The following is a 26740-nucleotide window of genomic DNA, read 5'->3' on the forward strand; positions in this document are numbered from 1 at the left end:
CTAAAAGATGATGCTGTGAAAGTGCTGCACTCAATATGCCAGCAAATTTGGAAAACTCAGCAGTGGCCACAGGACTGGAAAAGGTCAGTTTTCATTGCAATCCCTAAGAAAGGCAATGCCAAAGAATGCTCAAACTACCACACAATTGCACTCATCTCACACGCTAGTAAAGTAATTCTCAAAATTCTCCAAGCCAGGCTTCAGCAATACGTAAACTATGAACTTCCAGATGTTCAAGCTGGTTTTAGAAAAGGCAGAGGAACCAGAGATCAAATTGCCAACATCCACTCAATCATCAGAAAAGCAAGAGAGTTCCAGAAAGCATCTATTTCTGCTTTATTGACTATGCCAAAGCCTTTGACTGTATGGATCACAATAAACTGTGGAAAATTCTTCAAGAGATGGGAATACCAGACCACCTGACCTGCCTCTTTAGAAACCTGTATGCAGGTCAGGAAGCAACAATTAGAACTGGACATGGTGCAACAAACTGGTTCCAAATAGGAAAAGGAGTACGTCAAGGATGTATATTGTCACTGTGCTTATTTAATTTATATGCAGAGTACATCATGAGAAAAGCTGAGCTGGAAGAAGCACAAGCTGGAATCAAGATTGCCGGGAGAAATATCAATAACCTCAGATAAGCAAATGACACCCCTCTATGGCAGAAAGTGAAGAAGAACTGAAGACCCTCTTGATGAAAGTGAAAGAGGAGAGTGAAAAAGTTGGCTTAAAGCTCAACATTCAGAAAACGAAGATCATGGCATCTGGTCCCATCACTTCTTGGCAAACAGATGGAGAAACAGTGGGAATAGTGGCAAACTTTATTGTTTGGGGCTCCAAAATCACTGCAGATAGTGATTGCAGCCATGAAATTAAAAGTCGCTTATTCCTTGGAAGGAAAGTTCTGACCAACCAAGACAGCATATTAAAAAGCAGAGACATTATGTTACCAACAAAAGTCTGTTTAGTCAAGGCTATGGTTTTTCCAGTAGTCATGTAAGGGTGTGAGATTTAGACTATAAAGAAAGCTGAGTGCTGAAGAATTGATGTTTTTGAACTGTGGTGTTGGAGAAGACTCTTGAGAGTCCCTTGGACTGCAAAGAGATCCAACCAGTCCATCCTAAGGGAAATCAGTCATGAATATTCATTGGAAGGGCTGATGTTGAAGCTGAAACTCCAATACTTTGGCCACCTGATGCAAAGAACTGACTCATTTGAAAAGACCCCGATGCTAAGAAAGATTGAAGGCAGGAGAAGACGGGGACGACAGAAGATGAGATGGTTGGATGGCATCACAGACTTAATGGGCATGAGTTTGAGTAAATTCCAGGAGTTGATGATGGACAGGGTGGCCTGCGTGCTGCAGTTCATGGAATCACAAAGAGTCGGACATGACTGAGTGACTGAATTGAACCGAACTGAATATCCCACATCCTAAATTACATAAACGAATACTGAAAAGTCAAGAGTACTTGGGGTAGGCAAAGCTTGCTAAATTCCTTGTTTCAAATACATTTTTTCATAAATTTTTTCAACTAGAAATACAGATTGAAGAATTTATTTCAAACTATTAAAGGTAACCACTAAGAAATGACAGTATCATTATCCACATGTTGCAGTGGAAGGAAAAGTTAGAGAGATTAGTATCTACCCTTAGAAGAAAAGACAGATAAATGTATTATGTATCTCAAGATGGGCAAGACTTTCTTGGCATGAAAATTGTGTTTTTTTTAATAAAGTCTTCTTGATAACATCCCTGTGAACAGCCCAGTCTCTTTGGGGACTGCAGAAAATGGTCTCACACATCATACATGACAATTACAGAAGGCAGTAGTTAGTGTTGGGGTGAGAAGAGGTTCTCAAATCAAACTCCAGTTTGAAAATTTAGCTCTGCAGTGGACAAGCTGTGTGTTCTTAAAATAAAATAGCATATCAAAGTGCTAAGCAGAGTTAATGACACCACTAAACGGTCGATAAATGTTACCTCCAACTATTATTGCTTCTATCTAATCTTTCCAATATTGGAATAAATTGCCACCCACCAGATGTAGCTTATAGCCCCTGCTTTTATGTGAAGAATTCTCAAATATGTTGGCCAAAAAATGTAATAACACTATTCTGTTATTTTGCTATTAATACCTTATAGAATAAGAAGTTAAGTTCTCCCCGAAAAGCATAATCTGTGAAGCAGATGGATCATGGTAAACATTTAAATATTACTCTAATTCTTCAAATATGGCCAGTTACAATGTGCATTTCTATAAAGAAAATTAGCTCATTTGTCATTGGTAAATAAGGGATGAGGTCAATATAATGCAGTCATTTGAAAATCACATTTTTTTTTTCATATCTAGCTTTCCCAATGTGTTAATGTATGAACCACTAGTAAAAGCAGCTGAATTTAACTTGCCCTAATACAGCTTCCTGGTGGCTCAGACGGTAAAGTGGAGAAGGAAATGGCAACCCACTCCAGTATTCTTCCCTAGAGAATCCTGTGGACAGAGGAGCCTGGTGGGCTGCTGACCATAGAATCGCACAAAGTCATACACAGCTGCAGCGACTTAGCATGCCTGCATGCACTGGAGAAGGAAATGGCAATCCACTCCAGAATTCTTTCCTGGAGAACCCCAGGGACAGAGGAGCCTGGTGGGCTGCCATCTATGGGGTCACACAGAGTCGGACACGACTGAAGTGACTTAGCAGCAGCAGCAGCAGACGGTATAGAATCCGCCTGCAATGAAAGAGACCTGGGTTCAATCCCTGGGCTGAGAATATCCTCTGGAGAAGGGTATGGCAACCCACTCCAGTATTCTTGCCTGGAGAATCCCCATGGACAGAGGAACCTGGTGGGCTATAGTCCATGGGGCTGCAGAGTCAGACACGACTGAGCAACTAAGCACAGCACAGCAATCTAGCTGAACACAGCAAGTTACGGAGGATCCGCCATCATACCCTTCTTACTCTGTCTGACCAGCAGCTCAGTTCTGCAAAGTTAATCATGCAAATCTCCCAAATCATTATGCATTTGCCCTTGCCTACAAAATTTAGCAACCTCAACACTTCTTTGTATTTTCTGACATTAAACTACCTTAAGATTATGTAAAAGTCATATTTAGCAATAAAAAGGAAATGTACTGATGTGGAAAGAACTTCAAGATGATTAACTGAAAAATGAAAGATGCAGACACCCTGTGCAGTGTGCTCTCTTTTGCATCAGAAAAGGAGAGAAAAGTTAAAAATTATGCCCTGCTTTTACATTTTAAAAAAAACTGTAAAAAAAAAAGACAGAAAAAGCTGTTAAAAGGGGCTACCTTGCTGGGTCTGGAAACTTGCTCTTTTTTTTTTAATTGGAGTATAATTACTTTATGATGTTGTATTAGTTTCTGCTGTACAACAACGTAAATCCACTGTAAGTACACATATAGCCCCTCCCAGTTGAGCTGAGCAATCTGTGCTATACAGCAGCTTCTCACTAGCTAGTTATTTACACATGGTAGTATATATATTTCAAAGCTACTCTCTCAGTTTGTCCTACCTTCCCCTTCCCCCACTGTGTCCACAAGTCCGTTCTCTACATCTGCATCTCTATTCCTGCCCTGCAAATAGGTTCATCTGTATCATTTTTCTAGATTCCATATGATATAGATATTGATATAGATAAATACATATGTACATGTTAATATACAATATTTGTTTTTCTCTTTCTGACTTACTTCATGCTGTATAACTGACTCTAGGTTCATCCATATTGTTTCAAATGACCCAGTTTCATTTATTTTTTATAGCTGAGTAACATTCCATTGTATACATGTACCACATCTTTATCCATTCATCTGTTGATGTACATCTAGGTTGTTTCCATGTCCTGGCTATTGTAAATAGTGCTGCAATGAACACTGAGGTATATGTGTCTTTTTGAATTACGGTTTTCTCAAGGTATATGTCAGTAGTGGGATTGATGGGTCATATGGTTCTTTGTACTCTTCAGCCATTTAAGGAATGTCCCATACTTTGGGGATGCAATAAACAAAAATTAAAAGGTTTTTAAAATGTTGTATTTACTTCTCTGGTTCTTTAGCAGGAATTCAACATATCTTTTTAACAGCATCAGTATTTTTGTCAGAATTGTTACTATTTCTGTAACTTTGCAAAACTGCATATGCTATGAGTGATCAGTTCAACTTTATTTTTTTCATTTTTGTATATGATTTTGCAGAACATGGGCAAAAAACCATGAATCATAATAACTCTGTCAACTAGCCATAGCTCTTTCCTTCTCCCATGTTCTCCTTCTCCTTCCAGTCTCCTATCAAACCCAGTCTTACATCAATCATCTCATACTGTCTACCATGTAGAGAGACAGGTCTTAGAGATCTTCTAACATCTGTTACTTCCAGGAGAGACAGCGGAGTGTATTTTACATTTGAAGTGACTGTCATGACAAAGCAACACTATGTCTCCAAAGGAGCAGCCAGATACCAAGGAAAGGACTTTAGTTCTCATACACACTGAAAATAAATTAAGGACTATTTCTTCTCAAAAAGGCTTTCCAGGTGCTCAGAGGTAAAGAAAAGAATCTACCTGCCAATGCAGGAGACACCAGAGACGTCAGCTCGATCCCTGGGTTGGGAAGATCCCCTGGAGGAGGAAATGGCAACTCACTCCAGTATTCTTGCCAGGAAAATCCTACACTGTCCATGGCATCACAAAGAGTCAGACACAACTGAGAACACACACCATTTCTCCAGAAAAAAGAGTTCCTTTTAAAAGCATTTGTCTGTAGAGGAAACCATAGAATTTCAACACTCAAGTGATAACAGCAAGTCATTCAACAGCAAATATCTTTCCATTTCATAGCTCATACCCCCAGGCCACCCAGCATCTCTTGGATAAGCACAGTTTCACAATCTTAAGACACAATGCATTAGTTTCAAAGAAAATGGTTTAATTTCACAAGGTACTAGCCTAGACTCAGAAGTATTAACTACCTAACAGTCTATGAAGTCTTAATCCACAGGCTGCTGTTTTTAGTAGCTTATGAAGTAAGTTTAGAGATAGTTACTTCTTACAGAAGAAAAACCATGCTAAACATCAAGGATAATATAAGCCTTCTAACCCAATTTGATTATATCTAATAAATGATCAGTTAATCAGAAAAAAAAGCAAGAAATCCAAACATTCTTCTTATATCTTGTGGGTTTGTTTTTTTAATTTAAAACATACATCTGCATATGTCTGCATACTGTTAACCAAACTTTTGATGTAGGACCAAGGCCTTTTCTTTGAGAATGGGTCTAAGAGCTGATGGAATTTCAAGTTTCCTCTCTTACATAGGCTGCATTCATAATACACATCTAGAATTACCTACCTGCAGTTTCTGGTTTCCATTTCCTAAAGTAGGGATGCTTCCAGAATGAGCTAAATGCAAATTCATTCTAGATCTAGTAATTTCCTCTTAGATTCTTACAATTACCAATAATTTTAAGCCTAATTTAAAACTGTTTCTGAAGGATTCAACTTAGTACTTTCAAAGAAACAATTCTTTTGCCCTCATGTAATATTTAACCGTTACATGGTCATAATACATATACAACTGGCAGACACAAGTTAGAGAAAAGACAATGAATTCTTGGCAAACATAGTACTCACTGGTGATAGAACTAGATGGATAAAATAGACACCTGGCATATAGCAGTATGCTGTGGGAGTCACAATGTTCTGCTAAGGAGATGGGGGAAGTTGGTGAATCCGGAGGAAGTAGAAAGTCAATTAAGTTGGGGGTTGTAAGAGAATATTTACTGCCGTCTGGGAGTATTTAAGCTTTAAATACTTCAGTTTTGGAATAACTGAAACCCAGATGGCACCAGCAGCAGTGACATGGAACTTCTACAGAAGACATGCAGTTGAAAGATAATATTCAAGATTTTCTAATCTCAAGCCTTTATGTAACAGAGAAATACATTTTAGCTCAAAGAATACAGGTGACTTTTCCAAATTCACTCAGCTGATTAATAGTGAAACCAAAAGTCCTCACTCCTGAGTCAACATACAGTTCAGTTCAGTTCAGTAGCTCAGTCGTGTCTGACTCTTTGCGACCCCATGAACTGCAGCACATCAGGCCTTTCTGTTCATCACCAACTCCCGGAGTTCACCCAAACTCACGTCCATTGAGTCAGTGATGCCATCCAACAATCTCATCCTCTGTCATCCCCTTTTGCTCCTGCCCTCAATCCCTCAATCTTTCCCAACATCAAGGCCTTTTCAAATGAGTCAGCTCTTCGCATCAAGTGGCCAAAGTATTGGAGTTGCAGCTTCAACATCAGTCCTTCCAATGAACACCTAGGACTGATCTCCTTTAGGATGGACTGGTTGGATCTCCTTGCAGTCCAAGGGACTCTCAAGAGTCTTCTCCAACACCACAGTTCAAAAGCATCAATTCTTCAGTGCTCAACTTTGTTTATGGTCCAACTCTCACATCCATACATGACTACTGGAAAAACCACACCTTGACTAGACAGACCTTTGTTAACAAAGTAATGTCTCTACTTTTTAATATGCTATTTAGGTTGGCCATAACTTTCCTTCCAAGGAGTAAGCGTCTTTTAATTTCATGGCTGCAATCACCATCTGCAGTGATTTTGGAGCCCCCAAAAATAAAGTCAGCCACTGTTTCCACTGTTTGTCCCCCTATTTCCCATGAAGTGATAAGACCAGATGCCATGAGCTTAGTTTTCTGAATGTTGAGCTTTAAGCCAACTTTTTCACTCTCCACTTTCACTTTCATCAAGGGGCTCTTTAGTTCTTCTTCACTTTCTGTCATAAACGTGGTGTCACCTTCATATCTGAGGTTATTGATATTTCTCCCAGCAATCTTGATTCTAGCTTGTGCTTCATCCAGTCCAGCATTTCTCATAATGTACTTTGCATGTAAGTTAAATAAGCAGACTGACAATATACAGCCTTGTCGTACTCCTTCTCCTATTTGGAACCAGTCTGTTGTTCCATATCCAGTTCTAATTGTTGCTTCCTAATCTGCATACAGGTTTCTCAAGAGGCAGGTCAGGTGGTCTGGTATTCCCATCTCTTGAAGAATTTTCCACAGTTTATTGTGATCCACACAGTCAAAGGCTTTAGCATAGTCTATAAAGCAAAAGCAGATGTTTTTCTGGAACTATCTTGCTTTTTCAATGATCCAACAGATGTTGGCAATTTGATCTCTGGTTCCTCTGCCTTTTCTAAAACCAACTTGAACATCTGGAAGTTCACGGTTCACATATTGCTGAAGCCTGGCTTGGAGAATTTTGAGCATTACTTTACTAGTGTGTGAGATGAGTGCAATTGTGTGGCAGTTTGAGCATTCTTTGGCATTGCCTTTCTTTGGGATTGGAATGAAAACTGACCTTTTCCAGTCCTGTGGCCACTGCTGAGTTTTCCAAATTTGCTGGCATATTAAGTGCAGCACTTTCACAGCATCATCTTTTAGGATTTGTAATAGCTCAACTGGAATTCCATCACCTCCACTAGCTTTGTTCATAGTGATGCTTCCTAAGGCCCACTTGACTTCACATTCCAGGATGTCTGGCTCTAGGTGAGGGATCACACCATAGTGATTATCTGGGTCGTGAAGATCTTTTTTGTACAGTTCTTCTGTGTATTCTTGCCACCTCTTCTTAATATCTTCTGCTTCTGTTAGGTCCATACCATTTCTGTCCTTTATTGAGCCCATCTTTGCATGAAATGCTCCTTTGGTATCTCTAATTTTCTTGAAGAGATCTCTAGTCTTTCCTATTCTTTTGTTTTCCTCTATTTCGTTGCATTGATCACTGAGGAAGGCTTTCTTATCTCTCCTTGCTATTCTTTGGAACTGTGCATTCACATGCTTATATGTATCCTTTTCTCCTTTGCTTTTTGCTTCTCTTCTTTTCACAGCTATTTGTAAGGCCTCCTCAGACAACCATTTTCCCTTTTTGCATTTCTTTTTCTTGGGGATGGTCTTGATCCCTGTCTCCTGTACAATGTCCTGAACCTCCGTCCATAGTTCATCAGGCACTCTGTCTATCAGATCTAGTCCTAAATCTATTTCTCACTTCCACTGTATAATCGTTAGGGATTTGATTTATGTCATACCCGAACGGTCAAGCGGTTTTCCCCACTTTCTTCAATTTAAGCCTGAATTTGGCAATAAGGAGTTCATGATCTGAGCCACAGTCAGCTCCCGGTCTTGTTTTTGCTGACTGTCTAGAGCTTCTCCATCTTTGGCTGTAAAGAATATAATCAATCTGATTTCGGTGTTGGCTATCTGGTGATGTCCATGTGTAGAGTCTTCTCTTGTGTTGTTGGAAGAGGGTGTTTTCTATGACCAGTGCGTTCTCTTGGCAGAATTCTATTAGCCTTTGCCCTGCTTCATTCTGTACTCCAAGGCCAAATTTGCCTGTTACTCCAGGTGTTTCTCGACTTCATACTTTTGCATTCCAGTCCCCTATAATGAAAAGGACATCTTTTTTTGGTGTTAGTTCTAGAAGGTCTTGTAGGTCTTCATAGAACCACTCAACTTCAACATGCAGGGTGCTGGTTATTCTCTATTTACCTCTCTCTCACCTACAATTACTTTCTTCTCTCTTCTGGCAAGATCTGTGCCACAAGAGGCTCATCTCCACTGAATGTGTCACCAGTCTTCCTCTTCTTTTGGCTCCCAGTTGGGTTTGGATTGCGGGAGGCACTGAGAGACTGAGGGGATGAAAGAGAAAGGTCTCTAATTCTCCCGCTGTGTTTCACCACAGTTCCAGCACGTCCTTCTACATTATAATTTCTGTCAGCAACAGCTCCAACTTCCACCAGGCTAGAAATAGTCACTGCCTTCCAGCCTCCTTATCTTAACTCCCTCATACCTCAAGTTATAAACCCTAAATCCTCCCCACTTCTCGGCATATTGCCCCCTTGCTAAATTCTTTTCTGTGAGGTGCCCACTTTTTAAAATACCCTGATGTTTTATTTGTTTATTTATTGACTGAGAGATCCTAGCTCCCCAACCAGGGACTGAACCCAAGCCCCCTGCAGTGGGAGGTCAGAGTCTTAACCACTGGACCACAAGGGAAGTCCCTGTGAGACTCTTTTAAATGTGCCAAATATTGGATCCTAGTTATAGGACCAGTTATCACTATATGATTCTCCAATCATATTTTGCCCTGCCCTGAAAACACAAAATCTTCACTTTTTAAAATTAGCACCAGCACTTTAAGGGAAACTAACAGAATATCTTAATTTTATCTTGTGTTTTCAGACATTTCTTTAGGAAGTGCTGTAGCCTGGATTTCTTTGGGTTTATCTACTTGGGATTCTCTCAGCTTCTTGAACATGAGGGTTTATGTCTTTCACCAAATTTGGGGAGTTTCCAGTCATTATCTCTTCAAATAGTTCTCTGTGTTATTCTGTCTCCTCTCCTTCAGGGACTCCACTCACCCTTGGATATCATCATGTGTGTCCCCCACGGTTTTGTTTTTTTTGCAGTCCATTTTCTCTCCCTTGTTCAGACTGGGGAAATTCTGCTGATCTGTCTGAATACTTGGATTTTAAAAAAGAGAGAGATGTGAGAAAATCTTATTAGAAATATATGTCTGAGGCATTTCCTTGATAATTTATAACATACTTTTCTTCCAGAGCTCTATATACAACTAAATTCTTCTTATTTTCCTGTCATGATTTAACTGGTAATTTTGCAGGAAGTAGCTCCAATTTTATTTCTTTTATTGTTCTTTTCACAATCTGTACTGATGTTGTTTATAGGTTTTTAGTGGTTTCTTTTCTGCTTCCTTCCCTGGGGAGCGAGCTTTCAAGGGCAGGGAACAGAACATACCTTGTTCACTACTGGTTTACACTCTGCAAATATCATTATGAACAAAAACTGAATAAATAGATCTGCTACCCCTTATATATTTAAGGAGAAACAACTGGCAGGTCCACATATTTTAGTGATGAGGCTAAAGTTGGACCAAGAAAAAGATAGCACCTATGTTCACAACCTGGGAATTTTAACCTCCTGGGGTGTGTAACCTCCAAAAAGTGAAGCCCACTTGTGACCCCTTATTATCCAGATATGCCTAGAAATCTTAGTAAAATCAAATTTAACTGGTATCCAAAAATTGTTCAGACTAAAAGATTAATACAAATCTTTAATTCCAGTCTGTTGAGGAAAGATGGAAGAAGGTTTAGATCATTGCTGTTGTTGTGGCCAACTCTTTGCAACCCCGTGGACTACAGCACACCAGGCTTCCCTTCACTATCTCCTAGAGTTTGCTCAAACTCCTGTGCATTGAGTCAGTGATGCTAACTAACCATCTCACACAACAAATTCCTTAAAAGCCTTTTCCCCTAACTTCCTGCCCCATCTTCTCCCCTTCCCTCCCCCCTTCTCCTTACTCTCTCCCCTTCCTGCTCTCTCCTAAATTGCAACACAGTCCTCCATTTTTCCCCATGTACCCCCACAACAAGCCCCCAAAGCCCTCCTCCACACCAGCTGGCACCATAGGCTCCCTCGCCCTTTCTTCTCTGCCCTCCTTGACATTGTCATTTTTCTTCTTCTCTTGCTCTGCATACATTTTGGATTCTTTATTTTTTTTCTGGTTCTTTGCTCTCCCATCACCCTGCTCTGATATACACGGCCAAGAAGCTCCCTGGAGAGGGCAGAATCTTCCTTGCTGGTCAGTTTGAAGAGGAGACCAAGTGGGCGGAGGCACAAGAAAGGATGCTCACCCTGGAAGGAAGGGGAGGGAGGAGAATGCCGTGCAAGAGAGAGGTGACAAAAAGCAAAAACGAGGCCCTTCCCCACATCACAGTGACATTCGGACAGACAAGGACAAGATGCCATCGTAACTGTACCTGTTGGTTCATTTCACAACTTTGCTTTCTCTCTCCCCCCAGCCACTCCCCTGTCCTCCATGCGTTTCTCCCTCTCTGTTGTTTTGTCCTACAAGGTTTCAATCAGGGTTTTCCAGCCTATGAATGATAAGAACTATGCGCTGTGGGCTCAGAACAGAAACTGCCATTTTACTTACTCACTCTGAAGAAGGCACAATTCAGTAAAAAACTTAAAACACAGCCTAGAAGTACTTATCTCACTGTTGAAGGTAATGGTTTAAAACAGCTTAAATGAGGGCTTCCCTTGGCGGCCCAGTGGTTAAGAATCTGCCTTGGCTGGGGATATGGGTTCACATCCCACATGCCATGGAGCAGCTAAGCCTGTGCACCACAGCTACTAAGCCTGTGCTCTAGAGCCTGGGAGCACACTACTGAACCCATGTGCAACAACTACCAAAGCCTGCTCACCCTAGAGTCTGTGCTCTGCAACAAGAGAAGTCACCACAAAGAGAAACCTGGGCACTGCAGCTAAAGAGCAGTCCCCATTTGCTACAACTAGAAAAAGTCTGAAAGTAGCAATGAAGACCCCCTGCAGCCAAAAAATGCTTAAACAAACTGGCTTCAAGCTATGAAAAAGTAGCAGCAGAGGTTAGGACCCTAGGCTCTGGAGAGTGACTGAGCTATTTCAGCCCCACCACTTAGCAGTGGCCTAAGCCCTTATCCAGATGCTTAGCATCCCTGATGCCAGCTACTCTGTCAGGAAATGGAAAGGATAATATGCTGCCCCAGAGGGGTTCTCTGAGGGTGAAATGAATACTTCAGGTGAAGTGTTAAATCAATACCTGGCAGATAGCCAAGTTCAACGAACTTTAACTGTTGTCATGGCTGTTGTTGAATCACACATAGGCTGACTGATCTTATCCCAGAAAACAGGGAAGTGTGGGTTTATGAAAGACAAACAGGCCAAAAAGGGTTGGGGCCAACATTTGCATATCTATCTAACCAAGGGCCTTATCAGATACCCCTCAACATGTCTTAACCGGCTTTCATTCAGTCTTTGCTCTGGTTTACATGTGAAGGACAGCAACGTGCAACTTTTCACTCACTGGAAATCATGTAGAATATAGGGCCCACAAGACACCGTGAGTTTCCCCTGGGGCACAGAGGTACAACCAAGCGCTTTGCACACTGAGAGATTACAGGAGCCCACCTCCCAGAGGGGCTGGGCCAATGGACCCAATCGCCAGGGCACTCATAGAGGATTCCAGTCCTTTTTTTCTCTCAGACTTCCACAGAATTTAAATGGTGGGAGGTGGGGGCGGGAAAGAGGGGCCAGAGAGGGAGGGTGGCCAGCACAAAGCCTAGAAGGCACTGTGAGTAAAGGCGACTTGCAATATTAATCCATGTGATTAATCCAGCACGCTAAAGAAGAGTCTTAACAGAATCCTTGCGTGGTTTTGATCCAGGGAGATTAGAAAACACTGTTGCTTTTACTTGCCAGTGCCTCCTTGGCTTTGTGCTAGAGCTGTATTCTTCCGAGTCCAGTAGGAACAAAGGAGGAAGCATTTCTGTGAGCACGGGGAGCACGGGCACGTTGACAAACGTCCTTCTTCCCCTCCCCTTCTGGGAGACCTTCCTGAATTTCCCAAGAACTAAGCCCAGGGTTTGTGTTTGCATCATTTCCCTCCAAAAGCCAAACGACTGAAAATTCCACCCCTCCTCCGCCCAGTGCAGATTTCTGTCAACCCATGAAAAGTGGTTTTCACCCAGGCCTGGGTGGATGGCAGGTCCCACCCCAAGCTCTTTGCAAGACAGTGGCGAGAATGGCACAGAAGCTTTCACCGTTCCAGTGGGAACCACGGCTTCTTCAGGAGGGGAAGTAGCCTGAAAGCGTCCTGTCAGAATCCGAGAGTTTTCTCACACGTTTTAGTATGAGAAGAACGGGAGCCTTTGGAAATGGCACAGAAAGAGCAAGAAAGCCTCCAGGAAATGCAAACTTATCTGGGTGAGGCCTAGTCAGGCTTCATTCACCTCTGGTGGGCTATGAGGTAATTCTGAAGACTGATGTGAGCTACATCTGAGCAAACAATGACATTTTGAAGCCATTTCATCTCTCCTAATTATACTTGGAAAAGTGAAAGTGAAAGTGGCTCAGTTGTGTCTGACTCTTTGCAACCCCATGGACTACACAGTCCATGGAATTCTCCAGGCCAGAATACTTGAGTGGGTAGCCTTTCCCTTCTCCAAGGGATCTTCCCAACACAGAGATCAAACCCAGGCCTCCTGCATTGCAGGTAGATTCTTTACCAACTGAGCTATCAGAAAGCCCAATTATACTTGGGAGGAGCGAACATTAGTTTTCTCCGGGAAGCCTCTGGGGTCTATGCTACAGGGGTCTCCAACCTCGGGGAGAGTTTTCCAGCCAGTGGATTGTGCTGAAGCCACCCTCAATGCCAGAAGAATGGTGGTGAGGGGTAGCAGTCACAGGAAGCTTCCCAGGGCATGTTTAGGGACTGAGAAGCACTTCACTCTCAGTTCTAGAAAAAGAGAAAACTATGGTTTGCCAGTGAAGTGGGATGAGTGAGGAGAACAAGACCCCAGCTTTCCCTCTCCCCTTCCTGACCCTTCTTATAGTTCTCCAGGCCATGATCCCTAACCTATTGTCAAGACTGAGGCCAGCAGAAGGACAGCTCCCAGCTGAATGTCAAGGTCACCCAGCTACTATTAGTCAGTGTGTGAAAATGAATGTGTTAGTCACTCAGTCGTGTCCTACTCTTTGCGACCCCATGGACTGTAACGCACCAGGCTCCTCTATCCATGGGATTCTTCAGGCAAGAATACTGGAGTGGGCTGCCATTTCCTTATCCAGGGGATCTTCCTGACCCAAGGATTGAACCCAGGTCTCCTGCATTGCGGGGCAGATTTTTTACCATCTGAGCCACCAGGGTTCATAAAAAAGCTGAAAGTTTATGAGGCCTCACTGTTAGAAATAATTTTACACTCCCCTGACTTTTCTCACTGTTGTTTCCCTGTCCCCAGCATTGTGCTTGGTGCAGAGTCAGCATTTAATAAATATTTGAACTGTGTCATAGAACTCATCCCAACCAGCTATCTTGTCCTTTGATAAATTCCTAATCTCTCTACTAAATTATAAGATCTTCAAGGATAACTACATTGACAGATTTATCCATGTGTCCCCCTTCCCCTGCTAACACCTAGCAGAATATCCGAACATGGTAGGTTTTTAGTAAGCAGTGGTTGACTCTGTGGTCTGTGGCACAGTCTGCTTACATGCAGTCTTGTCATAGGGATCTCTGGACAGCATGACTTGTGTTTGCACATGTGTGTGTGTGTGTGTGTTTGTGTGCATGGACAGACACATACTCTTGTCTGCAATTACATCTGTATTGGTGTACATGTGGGGTTTCCCTGGTGGATCAGATGGTAAAGAATCTGCCTGCAATGCAAGAGACCTGGGTTCAATCCCTGGCTCGGGAAGATCTCCTGGAGAAGGGAATGGCTACCCACTCCAGTATTCCTGCCTGGAAAATTCCATGGACAGAGGAATTGCTATAATTGCTATATCTGTTGGGCTATAGTCCATCAGATCATGTACGTATCTTGCTCTGAAAGGAGCAGCATGAAGGAGAGTGAGAAGTGGGAGGCCATAAGTTTTGGCTAGTTATCAACCCTACTATGGAGAAGGAAATGGCAACCCACTCCAGTGTTCTTGCCTGGAGAATCCCAGGGATGGGGGAACCTGGTGGGCTGCTGTCTATGGGGTCGCATAGAGTCGGACACGACTAAAGTGACTTAGCAGCAGCAACCCTACTATCTGCAATTTTTTTAAATATATATTTCTATAACATTCTGCTGACTGAGCCTCTGGGTTCTCATCGGCTGATTGAAAATATTCAAAAACAGATAATAGACCGTCCGGTCTCCTCCTCTTGCTTTATAGCTCAGGAGACTGATCCAGAGAGGTTAAGCAGCTTGCCCAAGGTGGCAGAGCAGATGATGGAGCCAGGGCCTCATGTCCTCTCACCTCCTTGAGTCTCAGCAGCCTAGTTTGAACTCTGTGACTCTTGAAAACCTACTTTTGCTAAAGTTACAGAATGGTCCTAGTTGTCAAATTAAATGGGCATCCTTAGTACATTTCTTTTTTGTCTTTCTTTACTATTTTATGCCAACTAGACTTTCCATTCTGTTGAAACCCATAACCTCCTTTAAACGTTGCTAACAGTCATGCTAATGGTCATCAGCCATTTGATGGGGGACAGGCACATTCCAAGAACTTTATTTTGTTACCCTTATCCCCCACAATGAACTCTAGGAGTCAGATACATGATTGCCCCCATTTTTTAAAATTTATTTGGCTGTGCTGGGTCTTAGTTGCAGAACATGAGATCTGCTTCCCTGACCAGGGATTGAACCGGGTTCAATCCCAGGCCCCTTGCATTAAGAGAGCAGAGTCTTAACCAATGGACCACCAGGAAAGTCCCATGTCCCTATTTTAACTTAGGAATACTAAGGAGAAGTGAGGATGAGGAACTCGGCCAAGGTCACACAATTCATCCATGGTTAACTTGAAATTTAAACTCAAAAGTAAGCCTGTGGATTGGGTACTTCCCACCACAATTGGGAAGTACCAAGGAAAATGAGAAGTGGGAGACCATAAGTTTTGGCTAGTTATCCACCCTACTATCTGCAATTTTTAAAAATATATATTTCTATAAGATTCTGCTGACTGACTCTCTGGGTTCTCATTGGTTGATTGAAAATATTCAAAAACAGAGAATAGATCATCTGGTCTCCTCCTCCTCTTGCTCCTCCACAATTGTCAGCTCCTGCCTCTTTCTCACCTTTCTTGGTCACATGCCTTCTCAGTTTCCCTCTCCTTTCATGTCCCTGAAATATTATCCCTCTGAGTTTCAGTCTCAGCCCTCATTTCTTTTCCCCACTTTTGATCATCTAATCCACTCTCAAGACTTTCTTACAACCCCTATGACTCCATATCCTTTTCCTCAAGCTCAGACCTCTATTCTAGCTCACAAACAAATAAAAGCTCTATATACAGATCTACTTCAATATCTGTATCTGCTAAAGTCCATTGCACAGAATGGTCTCCTTTCCTAACTTCTGCTCAGTTCAGTTCAGTTCAGTCGCTCAGTCATGTCAGACTCTTTGTGACCCCGTGGACTGCAGCACGCCACGCCTCCCTGTCCATCACCAACTCCTGGAGTTTACTCCTGGAGTTTACTTCTGCTCAGCTGATAAAAAATTTGGTTTAGCTTTATGATATTCCAGTTATCTTTTCTCCTCATGCCACTTGGGTTTGGTTTATTTAAGGCAAAAATAGCAAACTAATTCCTCCTCGTTATTTTAACTAAAGGTATATTTGTTGCTTTTAACCAAAGGGTTAAGACACACTGCAAGAGGAACATTCCACCTGTCAGCTGAGGCAAGCTCCCAGTTGCTCAGGAGGCCAATCGAGGTGCCAAAAACTCCTTCTTCATCACTACCATCATCCTGGCCCTGGTATCTGATCTCATGATCATGGTCAGAAATGGAAAGTCAAAGGCTGACTTTGATTTTGGCTACAGTCCATGGGGTCACATAGAGTTGGACACAACTGAAGCAACTTAGCACACACGTAAAACAGACAACTAATGAGAGCATACTGTATAGCACGGGGAACTCTACTCAGTGCTCTGTGGTGACCTAAATAGGAAGAAAATCCAAAACACAGAGGATATGTGTATACATATAGCTGATTCACTTTACTGTACAGTAGAAACTAACACAACATTGTAAAGCAACTCTACTCCAATAAAAATTAATTTAAAAATTTCTCAGATGATTTGTATATACAATAAAGACATAAAACACACTTTTATCTAAAGAATAAAATATCTTCCCCATGGTATAGCAGGCTGATCATGACCCATCATCTATTTATCCCTTTCCCAACCCCTGATCTCACAGGGCTCTCTCTGTGATCTGTTTGACAAAGGAACCTGAGGCATCAAAAACCTAAAGAGGCAATTCCCCATCTTCTCCATCCTGGCCACCCTAGAGCCTAGCACAGTCCCTACCTCACAAGACACATGCTGAGTCAAACTGAACTGGATCAATGTATCCTTTAAAACATAGATTTCTGAAATAATACAGTACTACATTCATATTGCATCTTTCATCCAGGTATGGTCTAACCAGAACAAAAAACAATGCGTGGAGAAAAGACAGTCAGTGTCATGAGCTAGATGCATCTTACTGCTTCAAACATGGAAGATGTCATCATGGGGCAGGGGAGGTGGGGACGTGGTCCTGTCTGTGAAATCCTTGCTGCTCTCAGTTAATTTACTGCCTGAAGTCAAACCCATGCTCTATATATTAAAGCACAACCCCCACCTTTCTTTTGTTTAAGAAGAGCAAACTTGCACCACAAAGATACAAGAACAACAAATATTGATCTTCTTGACGGATGGTACACCTCACACCACAGGCCACTCAAGCATCTGCTCGTTACCACCCAGCCCTCCCCTTTGTGGGGAAATCGTGCCAAGTGGCCTCCTGTGTTGAGCGACTGCAGATTGCAAATATTTAAAAGAAATAAATTTCTCTGAGTGAAAGCACCTTTCTTTGTTCTTCAACCCCATCTCCTCCCAAGTCATGTTGATTCTGGGGCTCTGCATACTGCCAGCACCTGGACTTTCAATTGTTTGCTTGCCAAGATCGCTGTGGTTTCCTTGCTTGGTTTTAGGAACCATTATAAGTACAGTAGCCAATGAAGGTGTGTTTTCTTTCTCTCCTGGCAATCCGTAGGGGAAGCATGGGCTTCAGGACACCTAGCAGCAACTGTTATTAGAGTGCAAGGGAAGAGGGGTACAAAAATTGGATCTCCTCTGTCTGAGCACTTGTCTCCTAGGAGGATGAGAAATGGACCACCGTTGCAGACCAAAAGAAAAGGACTGGATTTCCTCAATAGCCTTAGTATTTGGCAGAAAAATTTTTAAATCTGGTTTTTCTGAAATCCAAAACCATTCTTATTTTTTTAATTAATGAATTTATTTTGGCTTCATCAGGTCTTAGTTGCAGCATTTGGGATCTTTCACTGCATCATGGGTATCTTCCGTTACGGTGCAACAATTCTCCGGTTGTGGCTCATGGGCTCTGGAGTATAGAGGCTCAGGAGTTGTGGTATGCAGGTTTAGTTGTTCTGAGGTATGTGGGGTCGTAGTTCTCTGACCAGGAATCAAACCCGCATCCCTTGCATTGAAAAGAGGATTCTTAACCACTGAACTACTTTGGAAGTTTCCAGAACCATTCTTTAACTGAGCATGAAGACTTGCAATCAGAAATAAGTATGGAATTTCAGCAAGCAGAAATTCAAATTGTGACTGAGGGTGGCCACTTAGAATATTACCCCAAGTGTCTAAATACAAATACTAAATAAAGCTACTATTTGACATTAAGCATCACCCACCATTCAATGGAGTAGGATGATGCCCCATGTGATCTTGATTGCTGCTCTTAATCTCTCCCCACTGAACTATGTTTCAAGGTAGCATTAGAGTTAAGTAAACTTCAGCCAATCCTTGTGATCCAGTTAGCGTTGATGACAAACTGGGTGTAGGGACAAATGGCCGGTGTAAAGCTTTAGCTTTTCTCTTACCCAAAGCTGACTTCTCAAAGTGTTGCAGCCTCTGTTAATACTACCAATTGGAAGGATGTTTGTTACTTTTCATTCCCTATAAATCTTTATTCTACTTCCAGAAACAATTAATGGGAATCTACACAGCTCAACATGCAAAAAACTAAGATCATGGCATCTGGTTCCATTGCTTCATGGCAAATAGATGGGAAAACAATGGAAACAATGACAGGCTTTATTTTCTTGGGCTCCAAAATCACTGCAGATGGTGACTGCAGCCATGAAATTAAGACACTTGCTCCTTGGAAGAAAAACTATGACCAAACTAGACAGCATATTAAAAAAGAGACATTACTTTGCCAACAAAGGTCTGTCTAGTCAAAGCTATGGTTTTTTCAGTAGTCATGTATGGATGTGAGAGTTGGACCATAAAGAAGTCTGAGCACCAAGAATTGATGCTTTTGAACCGTGGTGTTGGAGAAGGCTCTTGACAGTTCCTTGGACTGCAAGGAGATCAAACCAGTCAATCCTAATGAAAATCAACCCTAAATATTCATTTGAAGGACTGATGCTGAAGCTGAAACTCCAATACTTTGGCCACCTGATGCAAATAACTGACTCAACAGAAAAGACCCTGATGCTGGGCAAGATTGAAGGCAGGAGGAGAAGGGGATGACAGAGGATGAGATGACTGGATGGCATCACTGACTCAATGGACATGAGTTTGAGCAAGCTCCGGGAGTTGGTGATGAACAGGGAAGCCTGGCATGCTGCAGTCCATGAGGTCGCCGAGTTGGACACAACTGAGTGACTGAACTAAACTGACATAACTCAAAATCTTGATCTATACAGTTTAAGTGAGTGATTCCCCTAAACTTCAGGGATAAAACAAATGCTCAGATCTGACACATCAGCACATTACAATGCTATTAGCTACAGGGTTTGAAGTTCAGAACCAAAGTGATGTAATGAGATTTCATTGGGGCAACCAGGGTCAAGGTTTTTGACAGTAAGAGACTGCAGGGTCTGGAGTGGCTACAGCCATCTCATAAACACAAGACAAGTGTCTGCTGACTTTAAATTACTTTTTGGTGAGACAGCTTGAGTTGGGTGAGCTCTACTACTTTGCCAATTCTGTTTGGTTCTTAGAGATTTGTATTTGTGATATGAGGATCAAAATGCAGTCTGTGGTCATGGAATAGTCTATTTCACCTTGGGGAAAACTGATCAGTTCTGATAAGTGTTGTACTGATGAGAATTATGTCCACTTCACCTTGTTGACACTTTCCCTAACCAGTTGAGCCAAAAAGCCCTAGGTAATTTACTCATTCCAAAAGTAAAAGATAAACTACAAACACTTACAACTAAAATAAAAAGGTATTTTGGTCTTGTCAACATACAGAGTGAGCCATGGAGTAAGGAGCTGAAATCAGCCTCCCTTTGGGGGCTGGATTAGGAAGATCACCAAGGAATTCTATAACAACTGTTTTGAATTATATGAAAATCATTAAGCCACCTTCATTTTCTTATAAAGCCTCCACAAATTACAAGAAATATCAGAGGAAACATGACAAAGCCACTATTTAAATTTAAACTTAAAATGAAATTCAGATTTACATAGAATAGATTTGCACAGAGCCAGATATTTTTAGGAAAATTATTCTATAAAAATCATCAACTCTAGATGTACTAAAATTTATGTTTCAAAATAATCTATCATAAATGTATCTTCATATTTCACCCTCCATAAAACACACAGTTTTAACAACAGTTGCATCAGCAGAAAAACTCTCCTGAAAACCAAAATTTATCAAAAGTTATTGGCAATCTTGGCTATCCATTCATATTTAATAGTAAGGCACTAAGAGGCTGACTGCAAACTCTGGACTCACTGGAAGCCTGTTGATTACTGGGCTTCATTGTGGCATGAGTCAGTTATCCTGCCCTTTCCATGAGAGACTCCTCAATGTCAGAATGTGAAGGTTTTTCTCTGGTTTCTCCAGAGAAGATTCCTCCAAATCCCAGCCTGGGAAATAGTTGCTTGGTTGATGGCACTCAGGGAACAGAACAGGAGAAAGGGTCACTTTCTAAATTTCAGGAAACCCCTGTTTGGAGATCCCACTTTATCTCTGAGCCCAGTGTCCCTCTCTAACTTAATTTTACCGGATAATAAATCTCTTCTCTTTGGAAGGACAGCTATGACAAACCTAGATGGCATTTTAAAAAGAAGAGAGACCACTTTGCCAACAAAGGTCCATCTAGTCAAAGCTATGGTTTTTCCAGTAGTCATGCATGGATGAGAGAGTTGGACCATAAGGAAGGCTGAGTGCCGAAGGACTGATGCTTTTGCACTGTGGTGTTGGAGAAGACTCTTGAGAGTTCCTTGGACTGCAAGGAGATCAAATCAGTCAATCCTAAAGGAAATCAACCCTGAATATTTATTGGAAGGACTGTTGCTGAAGCTCCAATAATACTTTGGCCACCTGATGTGAAGAGCCGACTCACTAGAAAAGACCCTGATGCTAGGAAAGATTGAAGACAAAACGAGAAGGTGGCAGCAGAGAATGAGATAAAATAGCGTTGCTGATTCAATGGACATGAACCTGAGAAAACTCCAGGAGATGGTGGGGACAGAGGATACTGGCACGTTAGAGTCCATGGGGTCTCAAAGAGTCAGACACAACTTAGTGACTGAACAACAACAAAACCTCTGTCCTGACTCTGGAGGTTGAGCTACAGAAAAACGGAGCCCTGCATCCAGACTGTCACCAGCCCCTTATTTTAGCCCTGCTTTAGAAAGTATGTGAAACCTTCGAGTTCCAGTTTTCTTAGAGGTAGATGAATTGACCCACTTCTCCTTGTAGGACCCCTGTGTAGACCTGCACTGGGAAATCACTCCTCCTGTGACCACTTCTTAACCAACTTCACAGCATTCAAAAAATTGTTGAAAATGCTTACTTGATATTGTCTCCTCTCTTTGTCTTTGTTTTTTATCCTTGTGGGTGAATGCTTTTGTTTTAAAGCATCCCAATTTTTTTCAAAGTCACAAGGACAAAAAAACCATATGACATTTGTCGGAAAGTAGTAAAGGCAACTCTTCTCACCCTCATCCCCCCCACATATAACATATAACGATATAACATTTGTTGGAAAGTAGTTAAGGCAACTCTTCTTACCCTCATGCCCCCCACCTAAGACAAATACCTCCATAATGAGTCACTTAAGTCACAGAAGCTTGAACCCCAGACACATTCATCCTGGTCCCTGGTGACCAGAGGAAAAGGAGCATCTACCTCAACCAATAAAACAAAATTGCAGTGAATACAAAGGGAATAATCTAAAAAGAAACTAACATATAGTTTGGCAGGACAGTATAACACAGCACTGAAAATCATAGTGCCTGAGCTGCAATCCTGCCCTCCACTTTTTACTGAATCTCTGATCCTAGGGAAATTGTTCTATCTCTCTTGATGTCAATGCCCTCATGTGGAAAACAGGATTTAAGAATAACTCCTGTTGCTATGAATGTTTAAGGGACAATGTAACTGCAAAGTGCCTAGCACAGAGTTGGTGAGACAATGAGTGGAGGAAATACTGATAAGGGTTAAAATGAAAAAGACAACATTCACAAAGAAAAAATATAGAGTCTTAGGGAAAAAAAAAACATTAAACAGAGAATAAAAGGGATTAGAGCCACAGTTTACAAATACATAGATCCTTAGGCCCCCACCATCCACAAAAATACAGAATAGATGGATAGAGATATATAATACATAAAACAGGATATGTGTATATATATATTAAAAAGAATATATACACATATAATGGAGAAGGAAATGGTAACCCACTTCAGTATTCTTGCCTGAAAAATTCCATGGACAGTGGAGCCTGCCAGGCTACAGTCCACGGGGTTGCAAAGAGTCGAATACGACTGAGCCACTGCACACACTTACATATAAATATATATTTGTCAATAGCATCTGAGTTCCTTTTATGTGACAGAGATTCTAAGAGTTAGCTTGTTTTCAGGAGAGGAACAAATTTACTATCTCCACTTGGTTATTAATTAGCCCTTCAAATGAGGTCAGGCATTCTCCCTTATTGTTAGCTCTCTTTTTACAAGACTATAAATAAAAATACAACCCATCTCCCATCTTATCACCTGCCTCACTCAGATGCCAGCCCACACATTATTCTCTGTGGAAAAAAAGTCCAATGTGAATATTTAATATTAAATTGTTGAGGGATGTATATGTGTGCAGGGCCAGACCATCACACACTTGTAACTATGTACTCCAGTGTGTCAAAGCAAAAATTTACTAAAGTAGGAGACACTAAATAAAAGGTCAGTGGCTTTTGGATAGCTATGGGTGCATATGTTATTAAACCTACAAACATTGCTTCTCAAGAAAATATAAAGTTCCTTCCAGGTTCCTGTTAGTGTTTGGGGTTTAGATCGTACTTGGACAAAGGAATCATAATTCAATTATCCAATGATTTATTACAAAACACTTTGCCCACACTGGCTATTCTGATGTGTAAACATCAGAGTATTACACGCCCTCTATCCCAGGCTTCGCATTTCAGATTTCATTAGCCAATAAAGCCAGGTTTATTTATAATAAAGTTAAGCCCTTCAAACCACTGACCATGGAAACCAGATTTTGAAATAATTCAGATTTGTGTTTCTGTTCTTTCTAATTAAGGGTAATATCGGGAAGCACAGACAGTGGGTAGCATTGTTGGAGCACCATGGATTTAAGCAAGAAAATCTGATTATCAGCTCATGTCAGAAGCCAAGCGATAATGCAGCTTAGCATTCGTTTGGGTTTTCTCTTTGGCCAAAGATAATTACCGTTCGTGAGGACTTACGTAAGTGTATCTAATATCTAGGGCCCTAAAATTTATGAATAGCAAAAGCACACAATAGGCAAAGAAGAATTACTGTATTTATTATTTCTATGGCTTATTCCACCATGATAATTTTGTTATCTAGCAGTCAAACCTCTAAAATCAAAGCATAATTTCTTAAAGGACAAGAAGTTAGCTATGCTGGCAAGGTTTTCTGCCCAATTTCCTCTGATGAAAGTTGTTTATACCAAATTAGAAGTAGAAGAGCCAGAATTTTAAAAGAAATTTACCAAAGGGGATTCAGAGTTACCTACTGAGGTCACTGCACAAACTGATGTTAAGCTTCTGCAGTGAGATTTCTTTTTTCATAAAGTGTAATTTCTTAAACCTGTGCTGTTGATAATAAATGTGATGCTTCCTACCAAACAACACCAAAAGATGTGTAAGATGTAAAACAGTTCTTGGCAAAGAGGATAGTGTCTCAGAGAGTACTGCTGTGTTACAAGCAACTTGAGTACACATCACATAGAATAAATTTGGGAAACACAGAGGGGAAAAAAAATTACTGGAACTAGGGATTAAAAGTTTGATAAAAGCAGATCTAATTATGAGGATGAAAAAAATACCAAGTTGTAAAATTGCCAAAATAAGAATGCCGAGATCCACAAAAAGATAAAGATACAATTGCTTTTGGAAGAAAAAGATAGTGTGATTCTCCCTAACTGTAGTTTATTTCTTAGAAATATGTTTTATAATTTGTTTACTACTCATTATATACCACCAGTAACTAACACTTTATTGAGTATCTACTACACTGTTCTAAACACTTTCGACATCCTTAATGCCTCAAATCTTCCCAGTAACCAATGACATCATTATTTTATCCTCCCCTTTTTACAGAGGAGGAAAATGAGTCACCAAGAGGTTAAATAAATTTCCCAGCTGCCTTCCACTACTCTCAAAGTTACATAAAACTTTTTGTTGATGAAATCCAACCTGGTAATTAGCTTTGGCTTTATATATCAAACTTCTAAACTCTAGTTCAAACAAATTTTCCCCTTCAGGGTCCCAAAATCTATTCCATGTGACACTGGGTTGGCCAAAAAGGTTGTTTGGGTTTTTCCATAAGTTGGTATGGGAAAACCCAAACAAATTTTTTGACCAACTCAATATATACTCAGGCTGCTCATTTTACAACATTTTACAGCAATGCTCACTCTGATTCCAACCTGAAGGAAATGGCGTGTCAAGACCCATCAGAGTAGCTCCACTGCTAGCTCAGGCTCCAAGCACCAACTCTCCATCCTTGGGCAAATCACCCAACTCTCTGCTGAACCGAAGTCCAATGGGAGCAGTGTCATTGACAGGATAATGACAGGTGAAGGTAAGGTCAAAGGCAAAGCTCTTACAATCTGAATCTAGAACATTCCCTGCACTCCCCCACTCTGCTCCTGGAGCTCTCACTTGCAATCTAGGTCTATTTGAGGCGCGAAAGCACAATCAGGGTAACAACAATGGTGACAATGACAACAGGTATAACAATAAGAAAGAGAAGTGCTGGTCAGCACAAAGAAGTAATGTGTACAGTGGGTCACAGCACACACCCTGGAGCCAGACTGCCCAGGCTGGATCCTGGACCTACCACTTGGGCAAGATGCTTTCCTTTACTTTGCTTTCATTTTCTCACCTGCAAAATAAGGATAACAGCAACTCTCATCTGATATTTATGACAATTCAATGACAATATTCATAGAGAATTTATAATAGCCAGGTGGAAGGTCACCAACATGTATTAATACCTATACACACTGGAGAGTTATGGGTAGTAATACAACTAACTGTTCAGTGACAGGTGCCATCAACTCATTGGTTACTGTACTGGGAAGTTAAAAGATAGAGTCATGACTTTTCTTTGTTTCTACTTTTTATCCAGATGAAAAGTTAGTGATTTTTTTTCCACCTTGGCCAGAGAACTAGGACAGGAATTTGTGCTTCACAATTTATATGGCTGATTTTATCTACTTCTGTTTTTACATTTTAGTAACAAACTGTTCTTTTGAGCACTGTAGAATCATATTAGACTATTGAGACTTTAGGATTTCATGAGGACTGCTTTACAGTGTTCATGAAGACACTAAGGCAGAAGTAGCAGAGGAGAAAATAGTCAAGTCATTAGGGGCCATGAAGAAGGAGGGAAGAAGCTACAGATGAGCAGTGGGCCTCCTGCCCCCAAATCCATGGCCTTTGCTCTTCCTCTGACACTAGAGAGACAAAATAAGGAAGAAGAATAAATATAGCAGAAGTGCACCTAAACCTTCATGGCAGCCATTCTAATGAGTGTGATGTGAAGAAGGAAGGAAGGAGAGAGAGAAAGAAAGAAGGAAGGAAGGAAAAAAAGAGAAGAAAATGAACAAGGGAAGGAAGAAAAAGAAGCTAGGGAAACTGGTTCAAAATGGGTCATGTGGCTATGCACAGTTGCATGGGAAAGAAAGTAGTTGAGAGGGTCTCAGATTCAGTGACTGAAGAAGCAGATGACCAATATCAGTGCCCAGGCATGGCGGTCCCTTCAGTGTCTGGCTAGAAGCTTCAGTGATGCACCATTAAGGAGGCACAGGTACTTCAGAGCAAATTCACCAGTAGTTCTCTTCTTATCTTTCATGTTTGCTTGGACTACTGTTTAGTTGATTTCCCCATACTTGAGCTTTCCTCTTGCATTTTTGTGTTCCTATCATTTTGCTTTAAACTCTAGGAGATTTTTCAAAACTTTTTTGCAATTTTCTGTTAAATTATTTACTTTTAATAGGCATATGTTTGATTCTTGAACTCTTTCTGTTTGCTGACTGCTTATTTTTCCAAGACTCAGTTGTTCCTATTTTATGGATTTTCTCAGAATCTCCCAGAGGACATAAATTAGGTATCTTTTTAGAGTGAAAATTTTTTTCTGGTTTCTGAAATATGCTTGTTTCTTCTAATGCCAGTTTTTCTATTGAATCTTCTTGGTCCTTTTGTGCAATTGCTGTTGCTCTTGTTCAGTCACTAAGTCATGTCTGACTCTTCACAGCCTCATGGACTGCAGCATGCCAAACTTCCCTGTCTTTCACTGTCTCCCAGAGTTTGTTCAAACTCATGTCCATTGGGTTCAGTGATGCCATCCAACTATCTTATCCTCTGTTGTCCACTTCTCCTCCTGCCCTCAATCTTTCCCAGAATCAGGGTTTTTTCCAATGAGCTTGCTCTTCGCATCAGGCAGCCAAAGTGTTGGAACTTCAGCTTCAGCCTCAGTCCTTCCCATGAACATTCACGCTTCCTTGGTGGCTCAGCTGGTAATAAACCTGCCTGCAACCCAGGGTTCGATCTCTCATCAAGAAGGTCCCCTGA

General features: G+C 41.3%; 1 protein-coding gene across 5 annotated transcripts in view; it reads right to left on the reverse strand.

Moving 5' to 3' along the window:
• Positions 1–26740, reverse strand: part of LOC145547027 (uncharacterized) — a 390591-nt gene that overhangs the window by 211814 nt on the left and 152037 nt on the right. The window contains exons 4-5 of one of the 5 annotated variants that reach the window (XR_014083474.1): positions 10879–10995; positions 10596–10753 (exon numbers count right to left, since the gene is read on the reverse strand). The exons of the other annotated variants lie outside the window; for them this stretch is intronic. The gene's annotated coding sequence lies outside the window, so the exon portion shown is untranslated. Of the gene's footprint in view, positions 1–10595; positions 10754–10878; positions 10996–26740 lie in introns of those variants that run through there. 5 annotated transcript variants of the gene reach the window in all.

This window comes from Giraffa tippelskirchi, chromosome 4 (assembly GCF_054371585.1).
Source record: "Giraffa tippelskirchi isolate mGirTip1 chromosome 4, T2T-mGirTip1v1.2.pri, whole genome shotgun sequence".
Classification (NCBI taxonomy): Eukaryota; Metazoa; Chordata; class Mammalia; order Artiodactyla; family Giraffidae; genus Giraffa; species Giraffa tippelskirchi.